This window comes from Bufo gargarizans, chromosome 5, assembly GCF_014858855.1.
Source record: "Bufo gargarizans isolate SCDJY-AF-19 chromosome 5, ASM1485885v1, whole genome shotgun sequence".
Lineage (NCBI taxonomy): Eukaryota > Metazoa > Chordata > Amphibia > Anura > Bufonidae > Bufo > Bufo gargarizans.
This window is the reverse complement of record NC_058084.1, coordinates 15,322,824-15,340,433: the sequence shown is the minus strand read 5'-3', so window position 1 is coordinate 15,340,433 and position 17,610 is coordinate 15,322,824. Positions and strand designations below refer to the sequence as shown.

The 17,610-nt window shown below is 48.9% G+C and overlaps 1 protein-coding gene across 2 annotated transcripts in view; it reads left to right on the top strand.

Moving 5' to 3' along the window:
* Positions 1–257: 257 nt before the first annotated feature.
* Positions 258–17,610, top strand: part of SLC45A4 (solute carrier family 45 member 4) — a 96,736-nt gene continuing 79,383 nt past the window's right edge. Inside the window, exon 1 of one of the 2 annotated variants that reach the window (XM_044295087.1) lies at positions 258–480. The gene's annotated coding sequence lies outside the window, so the exon portion shown is untranslated. Of the gene's footprint in view, positions 481–3,588; positions 3,686–17,610 lie in introns of those variants that run through there. The other variant, XM_044295088.1, reaches the window with a different exon arrangement.

Genomic DNA, 17,610 nt, shown 5'->3' with positions numbered 1-17,610 from the left:
ACTCCGGGATCCCCTCTGCTGCTCAGGTCCTGGCAACAACCATCACCTCGTCATCTTCTGCACCGGCTGTAACCCCGCCTCGCGAGCTCACCCGTAACCAATCAACGTCTAGTACCGATTTCGTCCCGCCCCTTTCAACATAGTGCACCGGACGTATAACTCCGCCCACATTGCTTACCGGGTAACCTATTAGAGGTCGGCTTTACAGCCGCCCCGCCCATCCCTTATATTGCTGCATATTAATGAACTGCGTCAACGGAAGGCCGAGGTGTCAGGAGAGAGGAGGCCGGTGTTCAGCTCCTCCTTCCCGGGATATACACTTGTCAGCTGCCCGAGCCCTGCCTCTCGCTATATATACCGGGGACACCGCGCCTGGGCGGCCTGATTACTGGGGATCCCGGTGTGTGTTACCTGCCCTCCCCAGACAAGGCGGAGGACACCCCCTTTAATCCAACCATTTCCTGGCAGAAGAGCCCCCAGGTAGGAGCTTTGTATTTCTTCCAGCATCTTCCATCACCCGCTGTGGCATCCCTCTCGTCTTCAGAGCTTGCAGTCTATAATGTGCACTGTCTTTGTCTGCGGAGCTGACAGTCTAATTTTACGGCAGAAAACCGTCGCTCTTGTGCTGTGTGCGTCACAGAGCTTGCAGTCTAACCGGCAGCCGCTGGAGGAGCGATTGGTGCAGAGCTTGCCCTCCTGACATTACACTTGTCTTTGCCACTTGGCATCTGTCCACAGATCTTGCAATCAACCTAATCCCAGCCTCTAGGCTGGTCTGCAGAGCTCGCACTCTAATCCCTGGCTCTACGCTGGTCTGCAGAGCTCGCACTCTAATCCCTGGCTCTACGCTGGTCTGCAGAGCTCGCACTCTAATCCCTGGCTCTACGCTGGTCTGCAGAGCTCGCACTCTAATCCCTGCCTCTACGCTGGTCTGCAGAGCTCGCACTCTAATCCCTGCCTCTACGCTGGTCTGCAGAGCTCGCACTCTAATCCCTGCCTCTACGCTGGTCTGCAGAGCTCGCACTCTAATCCCTGCCTCTACGCTGGTCTGCAGAGCTCGCACTCTAATCCCTGCCTCTACGCTGGTCTGCAGAGCTCGCACTCTAATCCCTGCCTCTACGCTGGTCTGCAGAGCTCGCACTCTAATCCCTGCCTCTACGCTGGTCTGCAGAGCTCGCACTCTAATCCCTGCCTCTACGCTGGTCTGCAGAGCTCGCACTCTAATCCCTGCCTCTACGCTGGTCTGCAGAGCTCGCACTCTAATCCCTGCCTCTACGCTGGTCTGCAGAGCTCGCACTCTAATCCCTGCCTCTACGCTGGTCTGCAGAGCTCGCACTCTAATACCTGCCTCTACGCTGGTCTGCAGAGCTCGCACTCTAATCCCTGCCTCTACGCTGGTCTGCAGAGCTCGCACTCTAATCCCTGCCTCTACGCTGGTCTGCAGAGCTCGCACTCCAATCCCTGCCTCTACGCTGGTCTGCAGAGCTCGCACTCCAATCCCTGCCTCTACGCTGGTCTGCAGAGCTCGCACTCTAATCCCTGCCTCTACGCTGGTCTGCAGAGCTCGCACTCTAATCCCTGCCTCTACGCTGGTCTGCAGAGCTCGCACTCTAATCCCTGCCTCTACGCTGGTCTATGACCTTGCTACTTGTCTGCAAAGCTTGCACTCTAAGATGTCCCTGTGCTCGTCTGCAGAGCTAACGCTCTTTGTTCACCCTCTGGGTGGTTGAGCTATTACTGTGCAATGCAGTTGACAAAGGAGCTAGCACTTCTTACTCTGTGCCCCTCTGCCGCTCATGCTTCATTTTGTGACCTTTTTGCAGAGATGCTGCTTACGTCGCAGGTGGTGCACTAGTCTGTAGAGCTTGCATTCTAGTGACCTTGTTTGCTGTGCCTCCTTCCCTGACCAGACCTGCGCATCTCTTCTCCTGTAGCACTGAGCAGCTATTCTAATGTAGCATAGCTGTCAGCTGCACCGAGTACTACTACACCCAGCGTGTGGTTCACCCCGTGCTCTGCAATCAGCTGTTCTGGAACTACAAGCCCCAGCAGGCTGTTGTGGCATACTGGGACTTGTAGTAGTCTTACAACCCCTTGCAGAGCCACAGGTTGCAGGTACACCACCACTTTGCAGGTCAGTCCTCATTGGAATGCAGATCTCCAGGTTTGCCAGCAGAGCTTGCAGTCGGGCCTGTCTATAGTTGGCGCTCTGGCATTGTGTTTTGAAGTAACCTGGAGATGGTGGAGTTTATTGCATCGAATGTGCAGTCCTTGCCATACACTGGGATCAGTCCCTAGGACCACTGCATGTGGGCTGCCCCCAGATTGCCCCCCAGATTGCCCTGCATACTGTATGTTACTGTCATGGCGACCAAATTAAGGAGCCAGGGCGCCAGTGCTCCTTTTTAGGTTTGCAACTGGTGCCCAACTTTTAGGTGGTTTTGATGTCCATGAACTGTCAGGTTCCGTGTACTGCACAGGTCTCAGGTCTCCTTGGATGTTTCTGCCCTACCAGTCTGATTTATCATCGCGCTGTCCATTATTTATATGGTGCTGACGTATCCCGCGGAGCGGAGAATAACTGCGTTAGCACGCGTTCCCATCAGGGTCACAGCCCAACCTGCTGGACACTATGGGATCAGTGTCGCAAAACCAAATCCGTTTTTCTAGGGTGGGAGAAAAATCCAAGGAGGACAACCACAGGGATAACATAGAAAGTCCTTGAGAGATTGTGCCAGCCGGACTCACTCGGACTGGTCGTCTTTTGAGAAGACTGCTCCATTGCATCTTTTCCATGTTTTGGCCTCTTTGAGAAGACCACTCTTCTGATTGGTCATCTCAAAGAGGATTTTGGTGTAGGTCTAAGAAGAATTGGTTTGTCCGGTGGTTAAAGTCTACTTTCCATCGGTCAGAGATGACTGTTATGTTCTTATAGGGACAGAGATTTAGGGTACCTGATTTTGTGAGATTCTTGGCTGGTTACCCACGTTTAGGAAAAGTAGTTTAATACCTTCAGGTGAGGATCCACTGCAAGATCTCATTCCTGGTATGGGACCCTCAGAAGCTAGACCAGGGATCTGCAGCCTCCAACACTATGGTCAAACTACGACTGCCAGCCTGGCTGTTCTCACAACTCTCATAAAAGTGAATGAAGTATGCTGGGAGTTGTAGTTTCACAACAGCTGGAGTGATTGAGGCTGCTGACCACTGTGCTAGACCTTTAGGACCATCATGTACCTTCGCTTGGTCCACATTGATTATATATTGGTTTGCAGAAGAAGGTTCGAGAAGACTATTTTTTTTTTTTTTTCTCCCACTGTCCCCTCGTGGATATGGACATAACATGTAGTTCCCCTTTAAGGAAATCTAAACGCAGGGACTGAGCCGAGCTTGTGTTCTAGGTGTATACCTGGAGATCATTTGCCTGTGACCACCGGCTAATTATAGAATATGCAGTCAGACGTTTTGCTTGGAAGTCGCCCTGTAGGTCCCGCTCTTTGCTGCGCCCAGTCAAATCACCCCGGACACACATGGGAGAAGGAGTGACCCTATATCATCATAATGATCGGGGGCCCCAGTGGACCCTCCTCCTTAGCGCACATTCATGATTTTAGTTGCTGGACGCGGCAGATCCTGCCTGGATCTGTATTGGACTGGAGCCCCGTGATACAGACGGCATAAACCGGTGCGCTCATCTACATTATCTTATTGCTAGGTTATTACTGCAGCGTTATTGATGTCATGGATACATAATTGCTACATTGTTATTGACTCCCTTGCTCGTTTCTTATATTGGATTAGCAACTTTGTATAGAAATGATCTACTGCAACGCAAAATGTGGCCGATGCAGTAGAGTTAAGTTCGTCATTTGTTTGCTTTTTCCATGGGACTGCAGGACTCCCTACTCTCCTAAGAAGAGTTAACTGTCTGATTCAGCTCTGCTGCATCCGCACGTGCGGCTGTGAGCTTGGCTGCACGGTGCCTGCCATGTGCGGCGTTTTGCGCGGTAGCCTGCGCCTGACGGTGGCTCTCAGCAGCCCTGTGTTCCGGCGCGCCTCCTCTTTGCAGCAGCGACTGCATGAACATCGATGCTGTTATTGCTGATTCAAGGTTACGAAGTACACTGCTCCAGCGGCGATTCGTACATTAACCCCTCGTGTGCTGCATTCTACCGCAGCCTCGCCAGGCGCTCGTGTATCGCCTTACGACCAGATAGAGATCTTGCGACTTCGGTGTGTTCACAGTGACAGAAAGTGAATCGACGACCTTGAAAAGTGAAAGGTGCTTGTGCGCAGTCTTCGCCGTCCTGCAGTTCCTGTCCTACGTGCTGCAGGCGACGACGGATTTATGACGGTGAGGCGTTATACGCCGCCTATAAAGGGGCTGATGAGATCAGGAACCTGTGGACGGCTCTGCAGTGCACCGGATGCTCCTAGGGAGGAGAACCGGGGGTCTCGCCGAACCCTATGAAGGACTGCCCCACAGTTGGGATTTTATAGTGACCCGTGCTTGGTGGGTGGTTTCAGTCCAGAAGGACTTGACTGAGGGCATTATGAGGCACAAGGCACAGAATGCCTCATGCATGTGTCTGGATGAGTGCCGGAGACCTCATGCATGTATCAGCTGCAGAATGTGTAGGTGAGGCACGGAGTATATTCCAGTCATCCTTGGGAACCAGCTGTGCCTCATACCTCTTTTGTGACTCAATGCATCGCAACGTGAAGTGATGGATCCCTCTACAGGTTGATTCTGCTGTGCTGCACATGTAAGAGTCCTCTGAGGGCTGGCATGAACGATTTCTTCCCTAGGTACCGTAGTAAACAATAAAAAATCCAGGATTTTAAAATGGCGCCATCTGAACACGTAAGTTTTTGGTCCAGCTCTCGTCACCTTGCGGAGCGGATGCGGACCCATTCATGCGGTCCTCTGAATGAGCCAGAGGACCGCATGAATAGGTCCGCAATTGTGCGGACCCATTCATTTCAATTGGGACCCAAAAGATGCGGACAGCACAGTGTGCTGTCCGCATCTATTGCTCCGTTCCGTGGCCCTGGCCGTCTTACGGATAAGAATAGGCATTTCTATAATGGGCCTTCCTGCGGAATGCACACAGGCGGCATCTGTGTTTTGTGGATCCCTAATTTGCGGACTGCAAAACATGGCGCGGTCATCTGAGCCCTTTTTTTTTATTTATTTTTTTGAGACCTTTTGGCCAATATTACAATTTCCCCACAGAGGGCGCTACTGGGGGAATGTAGTAGGACATGGCGAACATTCATACATGGATCACGCATGTCTACTAGAGCTGCTGCTTTTTGTAGCTGGTAGAGGGGGCTCCTAGGTGGGGGCCTCCCTATGACATCCATATACTTCTCCCTTAAAGGGAACCTCAGTATCTCAGGAAGATGAGCTAGGAGGAGATGTAGGTTTAAGTCTCCAGGGACTAATCGCATAGGGTCACGGTGTGAGGATCCCTCCGCACACCAACAGCCCCCCATACCTCAGCTTCCAGGACTTGTTTTGAGAAGGATACAGGGGTGTGAGATATTGGGGTCATAGCTGAATATTTCTTGGTCAGTGACCGGTTATATGGACATCGATTTGCTCCTTATAACCTTGGGTCTTCAGGGACATGAGCGTTGTGCAGGACTGAAGCTGGGACTGGCCAGCTGTTGTGTACAGGTGGGGGGAAGGGCTGGGTGTCGGTGTACGCACAGCTGATGACATCACAGGACGTGTGGAGGATGGCAGATCTCGCATCTGCGGTGCTGTAGGTGTGGAGCTCCTTATCCTCCATCAGATGCAGGACACGTCTGTCTGTTCAGCGCCAACGTTCACATGCTCCAGGTCGTGACATGGTTCTGTTTGTAGGGAGGATGATGGGTGTTGTAGTAAGGGTCTGTTCACATCTGCATCGTGGTTTCTGTGCTGAGTCCGTCATACAACAGATCCCTTCGACTTGTAATTGGGTTCCGTTAACATTGCATGAATCTGCGATTGTGAACCTGACCTAAGACTACCGTGGCCGTAAGCTAGGCCGGACTTGCATAGACGCCAATCTGGATTGTCTATGCTGGATACAATTGTAACAACCCCTTTGAGATTTATTATGTGTTAACTGGAAAATCAGACCCCAAAATTCAGATAATAGACCCTAAACCATACCTTTTTAAAATGAATTCAGTCCCCAGACCAGACACCTAAACTCCTTGCTGTGAAGAGACCTAAACTCCTTTTCATCCCTAGACCAGACCCACCACCAGACCTTCAAAATTAATTTGGATCCTAAACATTTTATTCCCCTGTGTGCCTAGTCTATGGGCTTTGGAGGTGGTCCTCCCAGATTCAGGATACATTTGGCCATTTGAGGGTCGGTGATTGTAGTAGAAATCCCTGAATTATTAACTCCCCAGAACCTTCACCAAGATGGTGGCCCCGGCACAAGACCGTCCCCAGGTTACAAGAAGTTTCAGTTCCTTCTGTCTGTGCTGATTAACAGTGCCCTGCAATATGGCCGCCCGCACTGTGCTCGGGTGACGGTGCACTTTAAGACTTCTCCACGTCATCGCTGGTTTGGCAGTAACGACACTTCCCAGAAGCCTGCGCTGTCAGGCCGTAAATTATGAGGAAGAAGCTGACGTTTGGTTTTTGTCTAGAATGTTTTGGCATGTCTGCCCCCGGATGGCACCTTGATCTAACTGCAGCTGGCATCAGCAGCCGCCCGTCCCGTGTGCCCCTATGCTACATGTGCACTCGTGTCCTATACATTGCTATCATAGCTTCCAAAAATACTGCGAGCGTTACCGACTTCTCCAAATGTGGTGTAATACAATCTCTGCAGAACTAGGTCACCAGACGACTGGGCAAATGTTGATGTTGTGGCTTTTTTTTTTTTTTTTTTTTGATTGTTTGTCCTGGCAGTGGATTGCAGTTTGTATTACTTCAGATCAGCTGCCGATCTCCTGTACTTGCCAGAAGCAAGACTTGTGCCCTTAAAGGGCATTTCCACCTTAAACCACAAACTCCACCTTTTTAGATCAGCCCTTCAGATGGTCGCTTCCTGCATTTTTTTTTCATTATTTTTATTTTTTTTTTATTTTTTTTTTAAAGCCGTTCTGCTTCTTCCTCCATTTAAAACTGACAACAGGAAGTGGCGGCCGGTACAGCTCCTATAGGAGTTGTCACTGGTTCACCTGGGTCCTAAGTGATTTAAAGAAGCAACAAAGTATCAATACGGGCAGGAAACGTGTATCCTTTACGGAGTCTGGCGAGAAATGAGGTTACGGTTTCTGTAAATGGGCCCAAAGTAATATACAGTCGATAGGAATTGATCCATTTAAAGAGGTTTATACAATGCGCCCCCCCCCCCCCACCCGAAAGGGGTTGTCGAGAAAAACATGGCTGTTTTGTCCCTAAACCGGCGGCACACCTGACCGTTGTGTATTACAGCTCACTCCCTAGTCTGCTCCGATTGAACTCCGCTGCTGTACTGGACATGGCCTATGGATAAGGGTGGTGCTGTTTCTGAAGAAATAGCAGCCCCTTTAATGCCCCCCCCCCCCCCTATGAAATCATTGGTTACCTGTAGACTAATAAATGAGGGACATATGGGTGCACACGGGTTATTTGCAAAAATATCTGACGGCAAAAAATTTACGATTAGCCTGGTGGCGGGGGAAGCGGGTATTGGGACTCAATTAGCAAGATCGCCCAACATTTTTTTGTTCTTGTAAATTAGGCTCCTGGGGGCCCCACCTGCATCCACGGACACCCCAATAGCCCATGTATAAATAGTATATACCGCCCCTGTCGCACTGATCTACATGGACTAGGGACACCACCCAGGAAGGAACCTACTCCTTGGTTCCCCCTCTGTGTGACCCCCGAATGTTCCTCAGACGTGGCGGTGGGACTGGTGCTCCTTGTTCTTACGCCTCTATGGCCGGTGTGACTACGTCGTCTGTACGTTTACCCGATAAGTATATAAAGGGTTCTTCATCTCACCGCCTGCCCTTGATGTCATGTCTCGGGGCTTTGTGAGACGTCACATTCATCTTAAGACCTCAGATGGTGCTGTACAGTGACGTTATTGGGGTCCCTCCTCTTATTCTATACAGCGTTTGGTTCCCTCAGCTCTGGCATGGCTTGAGTTAATACTTGAAATGCGTTGTAATGCTGCTTTTTAGCAAAAAAAAAAAAATTGTCATCAGTTTTTCTGATCACGGCGTCCGGCACGTGACTGCAGTCCCCACAGATGAGGATCTCAGACATATGGAGGCTGCAGGGCTCGGTAATCCCCCTCAAAATGTGCAGCATCCTCACTTCCCAGTTCCAAAAGAGGAACCGGGCAGTGGGTAACAGGCAATCTCCAGACCACCGCAGCCCGAAGCGCGTGAATGCAGGGAGATGGTTTCTGTTTTCTCTGCAGGATGTGCTGGACCCGTCCCTCATGGTCTGGAGGGTAATTGGTATGCATTACTGCAGCCCAAAACGCGTCAGTGGTTCACCATGATAGTTTGTGCATTGCCGTCCTTTTAATATGGATATAAAAGTGCATAAAACGCATCTTCTAAGGTCCAGACGATGACCAGGGCCACTTCCATGTGAGGTAGAATAGACGCGTTTCAGTGCCTGTACCTGTTGGGTTCTGCTGAGCCATCACTGGATCATCCTAGACCCTGTAGTGTCTAATAGAACCGCAAAGGGTCTGTTAAAGCCTCTAAAATGCTGCCGTGGTATTCGTGTGAGAGCTGCTGTGTCCTGAAATGCATTAGTCTATCCCAATGGGGGTAGTAGGTCAATAACTTCCAAAATGTATATATTATTTTGTGTGCAGCAGATTGCTTCTCTTTGGAACTAATGTGTTCATCCTGAGCTTCCTATTTCATGAACAGAATGTCAGAACTGCAGTGAAGACTGACACTTGCAGGACCAGTAAGGGAAGGAGAGAACAGGCTGTTTTTGGAGAGCTGTGCATATTTACTGCAGCTGATAACAGTGAGGGCGACGATTAGGCCTCATGTTTTCCTATCTGTACGGCGCAGGACTGAGCCGCCGCAGCTACAAGTCCCAGCATGACCCGCTGCAGGAGCGCCGCCGAAGGTCTAGTGCAGCAACTCCTGAGATGATGGGATTAGTAGTCATCTTGTAAACATGACTCATCACATGTCGGGAAAAGCATAATGACAGAAAAGCATAATGGAGCCTGAAAGCGAGGGCGTGACGGCCTGGATGTACCCGCTGAAGCGTAAGCTCTGCGGTCTCTGCAAGAACGGTGCACCTGTCCCAGCTGATTAGCACTATTTGGATCTGCTATTTTTCAAGATCTCTGCTTTCTGCCAGTCTCTGGATAACATGCTGCTCACACAAGAACATGGCTTCTTACAGGGTGTCGGTGCTCTCTTCTCAGGTTTCCTGCAGGAATAGGTCGGGATGGGTTTTCAGTCATTCTCAGCAAGCAGAGATCTTGGCAGCAGTCAGGAATTGAAGTGCAAGGTGTGTGAGAAAGCTGCACTAGTGCTGTGTGAAGGAGACCTGGCCACGGATGCAGGAGCCACGAAACAAGCTTCTTCAGGACTGTAACTCTCAAGGTGCCCTGACGGCAGGAAGCTTGTACAGGCATGGTGGGAGTTGTAGTTTTGTAGCTCTCCAGAGCCTCTGAGCGCCATCTGTTTCTTTTAAGTTTGCATTACCGTCCCTTCTTACAGACACGCACTTCTGCTACTATTTGTGGGCCAGTGTCAGTCTTCACGGTGTTTCTGGCATTTTGTTCATGAACCAGGAAGCTCAGGATGAACACTTTAAGGCTCTCCCAAGGTGAGGTGGTTTCACTAAGGCTGGGTTCACACCTGAGCGTTTTACAGCGCGTTTCTACGCGCTGTAAAACGCTCAACAAGGAGAAACCAATGATTCCCTATGGGAATGGTTCACACCTGGGCGTTTTACAGCGCGTACGATCGCGCTGTAAAACGCCCGACGCTCAAAAAAGTACATGAGCGACTTTGGGGCGTTTTGACGCGCGTTTGTGGCCATAGGACACTGTAGTCAATCACACAAACGCGCGTCAAACGCGCGTTTACTATTACAAAAAACGTGCATAAAAATGCGCGACAAAAACGCGCGTTTGCGCAACGCTCAGGTGTGAACCCAGCCTAAGCCAGAAGAGCAGCTCTTTGTCCACCTGGTTGGATGACTGTGTAGTGGAACTGGAGATCCCATGCTGCAGAGTCGATGACTGGTGTAAGCAGCGTTAGGCCTCTTGCACACGAACGTATTTTCTTTCCGTGTCAATTCCCTTTTTTTGCGGACTGTATACAGAACCATTCATTTCAAAAGGGTCCGCAAAAAAAATGGAAGGTACCGTATTTCCGTTCCGCCAAAAAATAGAACATGTCCTATTATTGTCCGCATTACAGACAAGGATAGGTCTGTTCTGTTAGGGGCCGGCTGTTCCGTTCCACAAAATACGGAATACGCACGGACATCATCTGTATTTTTTGCGGATCAAAATACATACGGTTGTGTGCAAGAGGCCGTTGTGGTTCCGTGCCGTGCATTGGGGACCGCAATTTGCGGGCAACGTCCATGCGGCGGCTGGGACTAATACAGACCCATTCAACTTGAATGGGTCCGTGATATGTCCGTTCTGCGAAAAAGAACAAGAGATATAGCTATAGATAGAGAGAGAGAGAGAGAGAGAGAGATATAATATATATATATATATATATATATATATATATATATACAGGTCCTTCTCAAAAAATAGCATATTGTGATAGTTCATTATTTTCTGTAATGTACTGATAAACATTAGACTTTAATATATTTTAGATTCATTACACACAACTGAAGTAGTTCAAGCCTTTTATTGTTTTAATATTGATGATTTTGGCTACAGCTCATGAAAACCCAAAATGCCTATCTCAAAAAATTAGCATATCATGAAAAGGTTCTCTTAACGAGCTATTAACCTAATCATCTGAATCAACTAATTAACTCTAAACACCTGCAAAAGATTCCTGAGGCTTTTAAGAACTCCCAGCCTGGTTCATTACTCCAAACCGCAATCATGGGTAAGACTGCCGACCTGACTGCTGTCCAGAAGGCCATCATTGACACCTCAAGCAAGAGGGTAAGACACAGAGACATTTCTGAAGGAATAGGCTGTTCCCAGAGTGCTGTATCAAGGCCCCTCAGTGGGAAGTCTGTGGGAAGGAAAAAGTGTGGCAGAAAACGCTGCACAACGAGAAGAGGTGACCGGACCCTGAGGAAGATTGTGGAGAAGGAGCGATTCCAGACCTTGGGGGACCTGCGGAAGCAGTGGACTGAGTCTGGAGTAGAAACATCCAGAGCCCCCGTGTACAGGCGTGTGCAGGAAATGGGCTACAGGTGCCGCATTCCCCAGAAACAGCGGCAGAAGCGCCGGACCTGGGCTACAGAGAAGCAGCACTGGACTGTTGCATGTCATTCGGAAATCAAGGTGCCAGAGTCTGGAGGAAGACTGGGGAGAGGGAAATGCCAAAATGCCTGAAGTCCAGTGTCAAGTACCCACAGTCAGTGATGGTTTGGGGTGCCATGTCAGCTGCTGGTGTTGGTCCACTGTGTTTTATCAAGGGCAGGGTCAATGCAGCCGCTATCAGGAGATTTTGGAGCACTTCATGCTTCCATCTGCTGAAAAGCTTTATGGAGATGAAGATGTCATTTTTCAGCACGACCTGGCACCTGCTCACAGCGCCAAAACCACTGGTAAATGGTTTACTGACCATGGTATTACTGGGCTCAATTGGCCTGCCAACTCTCCTGACCTGAACCCCATAGAGAATCTGTGGGATATTGGGAAGAGAAAGTTGAGAGACGCAAGACCCAACACTCTGGATGAGCTTAAGGCCGCTATCGAAGCATCCTGGGCCTCCATAACACCTCAGCAGTGCCACAGGCTGATTGCCTCCATGCCACGCGGCACTGAAGCATCCTGGGCCTCCATAACACCTCAGCAGTGCCACAGGCTGATTGCCTCCATGCCACGCCGCACTGAAGCATCCTGGGCCTCCATAACACCTCAGCAGTGCCACAGGCTGATTGCCTCCATGCCACGCCGCATTGAAGCATCCTGGGCCTCCATAACACTCAGCAGTGCCACAGGCTGATTGCCTCCATGCCACGCCGCATTGAAGCCTCCTGGGCCTCCATAACACCTCAGCAGTGCCACAGGCTGATGGCCTCCATGCCACGCCGCATTGAAGCATCCTGGGCCTCCATAACACCTCAGCAGTGCCACAGGCTGATGGCCTCCATGCCACGCCGCATTGAAGCATCCTGGGCCTCCATAACACCTCAGCAGTGCCACAGGCTGATGGCCTCCATGCCACGCCGCATTGAAGCAGTCATTTCTGCAAAAGGATTCCCGACCAAGTATTAAGTGCAGAACTGAACATAATTATTTGAAGGTTGACATTTTTTTGTATTAAAAACACTTTTCTTTTATTGGTCGGATGAAATATGCTAATTTTTTTAGATAGGAATTTGGGGTTTTCATGAGCTGTATGCCAAAATCATCAATATTAAAACAATAAAAGGCTTGAACTACTTCAGTTGTGTGTAATGAATCTAAAATATATGAAAGTCTAATGTTTATCAGCACATTACAGAAAATAATGAACTTTATCACAATATGCAATTTTTTTTTTAGAAGGACCTGTATATTATATTATATCTCTATGAAATTTTTTTATTTTTTTTGCGGAATAGCACTCTGTAGTTTCGTTCCGTTCTGCACCGCACATCATCTCCGGATTTGTAGACCCATTCAAGTGGATGGGTACGCATCCGTGATGCAAAATGCACACGACTGGTACCCTGCGTATTGCGGAACCGCAATGCGGCCACAGGAGCACAAGGGCTTGTGCAAAAGGCCTGAACGTGGGATCTATATAGTGATGTAGCAGAGTTGTAACAGCGTGCTGGAGATTGACATAGAGTTCCAGCAGCGTACTGGAGACGGGTATAGCAGAAGCATATAGTAGTGTTGTAGCAGTGTACTGTTGGGTGGTGTTCGCAGTGGACTGGAGACTGGTAGAGCAGAGTGATGCTTCAATGCATCCACAACCCTGGTACAAGGCAGAGGGACTGGTGGCTGCTAGCGGGGACGCCCTGGGGATTCATTGGGGTATATACAATCACCAGTGTATGGGGGCTCCTGGAAGAGCTGTGAAGTACTACAACTCCTGTGGAATAAAGTACTACTCCTCCTTCTCCTGTAAGTCCTGTCACCCAAGGTACGAGGCCTAAGAGCTGCAGATTTTTGCCATTTTTACATCATTTGACAGATTATATAATGTGGATGAATTTTGCTTCCCTTCAGGCGTTTAGGTGCGGCATCTTGTCCTCTAGTCACATTCAAAGCTGCGCAGAAAGCTCATTTTATGTCCTGTGGGTAAACACCTGCGTGGTCAGGCTCCTATTCTTCATGCGCCCATCTCTCAGCGTCCATTATAACCACTTTGTGTAAAATGTATATTGCCCATCATGCACCTCACTAGCCAGGCTCTGCATGGAAGCGTACGGGTCACAAGTTGGCGGCACGGTCTGGTGTTCTGTTTACTGCAGATAATTATACTCCAGGAGTTCTCGTGTACGAGATAATAACCGCCTGTCACGTGTCCCTTTAATAGACTTCAGGCCACATGGGGTAAGTTGTAAAAGCTGCAGCTGTTATACAAGCCAGAGCCTGTAATCAGGAGGTGTGGGGTGATATCTGGTTTTGAGCGGGTGCTGTGAGGTCAGTCTGTGATTGGATGGTGATGTCACAATGAGTGCAGTGAGGTCACACAGTCTATGTAGCAGGTCAGTGATTGGATGGTGATGTCACAATGAGTGCAGTGAGGTCACACAGTCTATGTAGCAGGTCTGTGATTGGACGGTGATGTCACAATGAGTGCAGTGAGGTCACACAGTCTATGTAGCAGGTCAGTGATTGGATGGTGATGTCACAATGAGTGCAGTGAGGTCACACAGTCTATGTAGCAGGTCAGTCTGTGTGTCAATGGTCTACTGTAGAACATAGAGGATCGCTGGGAATCACTGTTTGGGGATCACTGGAGCCTTCTTCTTTTCGGTGGGGCTCATCTTCCTCTTATAAATCTCCCAGTGTTACTGTACAATGTGCAGTGAGCCGGAAGAGATCTGGAAACTGCAGAAACCTGACCCGGTCCAGTCTTGTAAGACACGTGTAACACCGGGGAGCTGGCAGACGGGCCTTATTTGCTCTGGTTGATTTTTGGTTCTGGTCACAGATTGTATTGCAAGTCGCTGGCTGCCTCCCATCTCGTGACATCTTGGCTCCTGTCCTGATGGTTTGCTACAGTGTATCAGTGCAGATAAAATGTGACCACCTGAAGCCCAGACTGTTTAGCTCACAGAGGATGGTCTGGTCTTCAAACAATTATAACAAGCCCTCAGCTGTGATAAGTATGATGTCTTTGTGGGAGATTCAGCCTCCCCATTTGCTGACAGCAAGCAGAGCTGTTGAAGAATTGAAATGCAAAGTATATTAAAATATTAGGTTTGGGTACCAGTGGCTCCGCAATAGGCACTTCACATAGAGATGGTGGTCTCTCCTAGGGCAACACCCTTCTCCCAAATAAAATGGAGGGCACTCGAGTATCTGGAGACCACAATGACCATCTATCTAGTATGATGAAAACAATATCCTTTAATTATAAAAAAAAAACTAATATTCAAAAGACAGTCAGATCCATATATTTTGGGACATGGACACAATGTAACATTTGTGGCTCTATACATCACCACAATGGATTTGAAATGAAACGGACAAGATGTGCTTTACCTGCAGACTGTCAGCTGTAATCTGAGGGCATTTACATCCAAATCAGGGGAACGGTGCAGGAATTACAGCAGTTTGCATCTGTGCCTCCCACTGGTTAAGGGACCAAAAGTAATGGGACAATTGGCTTCTCCGCTGTTCCATGGCCGGTGTGTGTTATTCCCTCATTATCCCAATTACAATGAGCAGATAAAAGGTCCAGAGGTCATTTCACTTCTTCTATTTGTATTTGGAATCTGTTGCTGTCAACTCAAGATGAGATCCAAAGAGCTGTCACTATCAGTGAAGCCATCATTAGGCTGAAAAACACAACAAACCCATCAGAGAGATAGCAAAAACATTAGGCGTGATCCGAACTGGATGGACAAATGTCTTTTTTCAGCCTTATGTACTATGTATATAGTGTACCGTACTTTAGATTGAAATAGTGGTGTTGCACCGTGCACTCAAACTGTTACTACATTGTGCCGATCAATGGTCTGTATCAGTTGCTGAATACATCAAGGCAAAATAACAGTTAAAAAAACAGGAAAAATAAATAACTGCACTTCAGTAAGGCTACTTCCACACTAGTGTTTCTTTTCCGGCACGGAGTTCCGTCCTAGGGGCTTTATACTGAAAAATAACTGATCAGTTTTTTGTTTTTTCCTAATGCATTCTGAATGGAGAGGAATCTGTTCAGGACGTCTTCAGTTCAGTCTTTTTGACTGTTCAGGACGGAGATAATACCGTAGCATGCCGCAGTTTTATCTCCATCCAAAATTCCGGAACACTTGCATTTTTTCCCCCTATTGAAAAACATAAATGCCGGATCTGTTTTTCCAAATGACACTGGAGAGACGGATCCAGCATTTCAATGCATTTGTCATATGGATCAGGATCCTGATCCGTCTGACAAATGCCATCGGTTTGCATAAGTTTTGACGGATCAGGCAGTTCCAGCTGCCGGAATCCTCTGCCGCAAGAGCGAAAGTACCCTAAGCAGTATTCAAAGTGCGTGTAAATAATATGAAGAAAATATGCAGAGCAAGGAGGCACGAGTATCAGATGACGACCAATTGAGATCCAGTGATTGCCGCTTTGAATGCCACTTAGGCTATTGCTTCCAAATCGACTCCAAGTTCAAAGTCCCTTTAAGCAGTAATGTGGTTAGTGGTTGTTCGTCTATAGGCATGGTTATATTGCCATTACTTTTGCATTAGTGGCCTCATTACCCATCTGTTGACCCGGGGTTTGTATACGAGATGTGTAGATGTATCGCAGCAATCCCTGGTAGTTGCCCTATGTCGGCATCACACGTGGCGTCCCCCCCACAGATCAGAAGGTCCGGCGTCCCTCACTTGAGTGCCCTGCCGCCCCATTCAGAGTCTTTGGGACTGTCTGCAGAGCACTGAACTCTTGTCTTCTGTAGTCCCATAGAGAATGGATGGAGCAGCACTGCCGCTCAGTTCATATGTGGGACACACTGATCAGGCACAGGACAGAGAAGAGGTTTTTAATCTTGGCACTGCACCTCCCCCCCCCCCCCCCCTCCCTTTAATCTTTATTAACTGAAAAACCCCTTTTACAGGCTTTGTCTGCTTTACAAAACTCATTTCCAAATAAAGGTTCGGGGGACTTCCTTTACTTTTAAAGGAGGATCCCCCTGTGCAGGACCCTCATCTATCAGCCAGCCATTCTGGAAGTCCATGCACTACCTTGATCTCAATGGACACTGCACTTCCCCTGTTTTCCTGTAGGGGTGCTGCCCAGGCAGTCAAGCACTTGCTGCAGTTTCCACTTGTGATCGCAGTTGATCACTTGGGGATCTTGTGATCAGCTGATTTTAAGGGGACCCTTCTAACAACCCTCTTAAAACGGTGCCACCATAGTACAGTCCTTTGCACCTGGGTCGGTATAAAGCCAGTTCACAGATCCTCCGGTGAATTATTTATAGGCGGCATGAAGGCGATCGGTGTAGATTGCTGTCACGTGATCCCACGCTGCAGGGCCAAGTTATCCCATCCGAAGAATCAAATAACAGCCATGAACATGAAGGTGAAGCAGTGTGCTCCTACAGCTGAGGGCACACAACATGGGACTCCACCTGAGATGCAAGGGAGGGACGAGGTTCTCTATTCTAGTAGTAGGACTCGCGCTGATCTAGTGGAGTACCACTTTATATCCACAGGATGTGAGGGATACGATTCCCATCTCTCCATTTTGGGAAAATTAGGCCACACTTGATTGGCTGCTTCAGTAACTCCCATACCAAGGAATGGAAAGAACTCCACACGGCCACACGATGCCATGGCTGGTGGCTACCGTGTGAGATGGGGTGGAGGGTCAGTGCAGGGGGTCTGAGCATCACCGTGCCCATACCATGGTTGGTAAGGAAAAAAGTCCCATAATATGGAGGGATATAGTGGGCTCCTTTTTTGGGCGCCAGGATATGGACCAGTCACTTTTGTGTATACCCGCCTCACCTCAAAAGGGTTTTACCACTATATACCCTAACAGGATTAGGTTTGAGGGGGGTCCAACCGCTAGGACCCCGATTGAATAGTGAGGCGGTCAGTAATTCGTGCTGGGTTTATCGCAGCTATGTGAGCGCTATACTCGGCTTTTCTCCAGGAGTCCAGCATCTCGTTCTTGTGATTTATTAGGGTCCCAACAATTGGACCCCCATTGTTATATACGTAACCCCTGTCCTGTGGATATTGAATGAGTTCTTCTGATGGGACATCTCCAGACTCCCTCCGATCAGATACTTATCCCCTATCCTGTT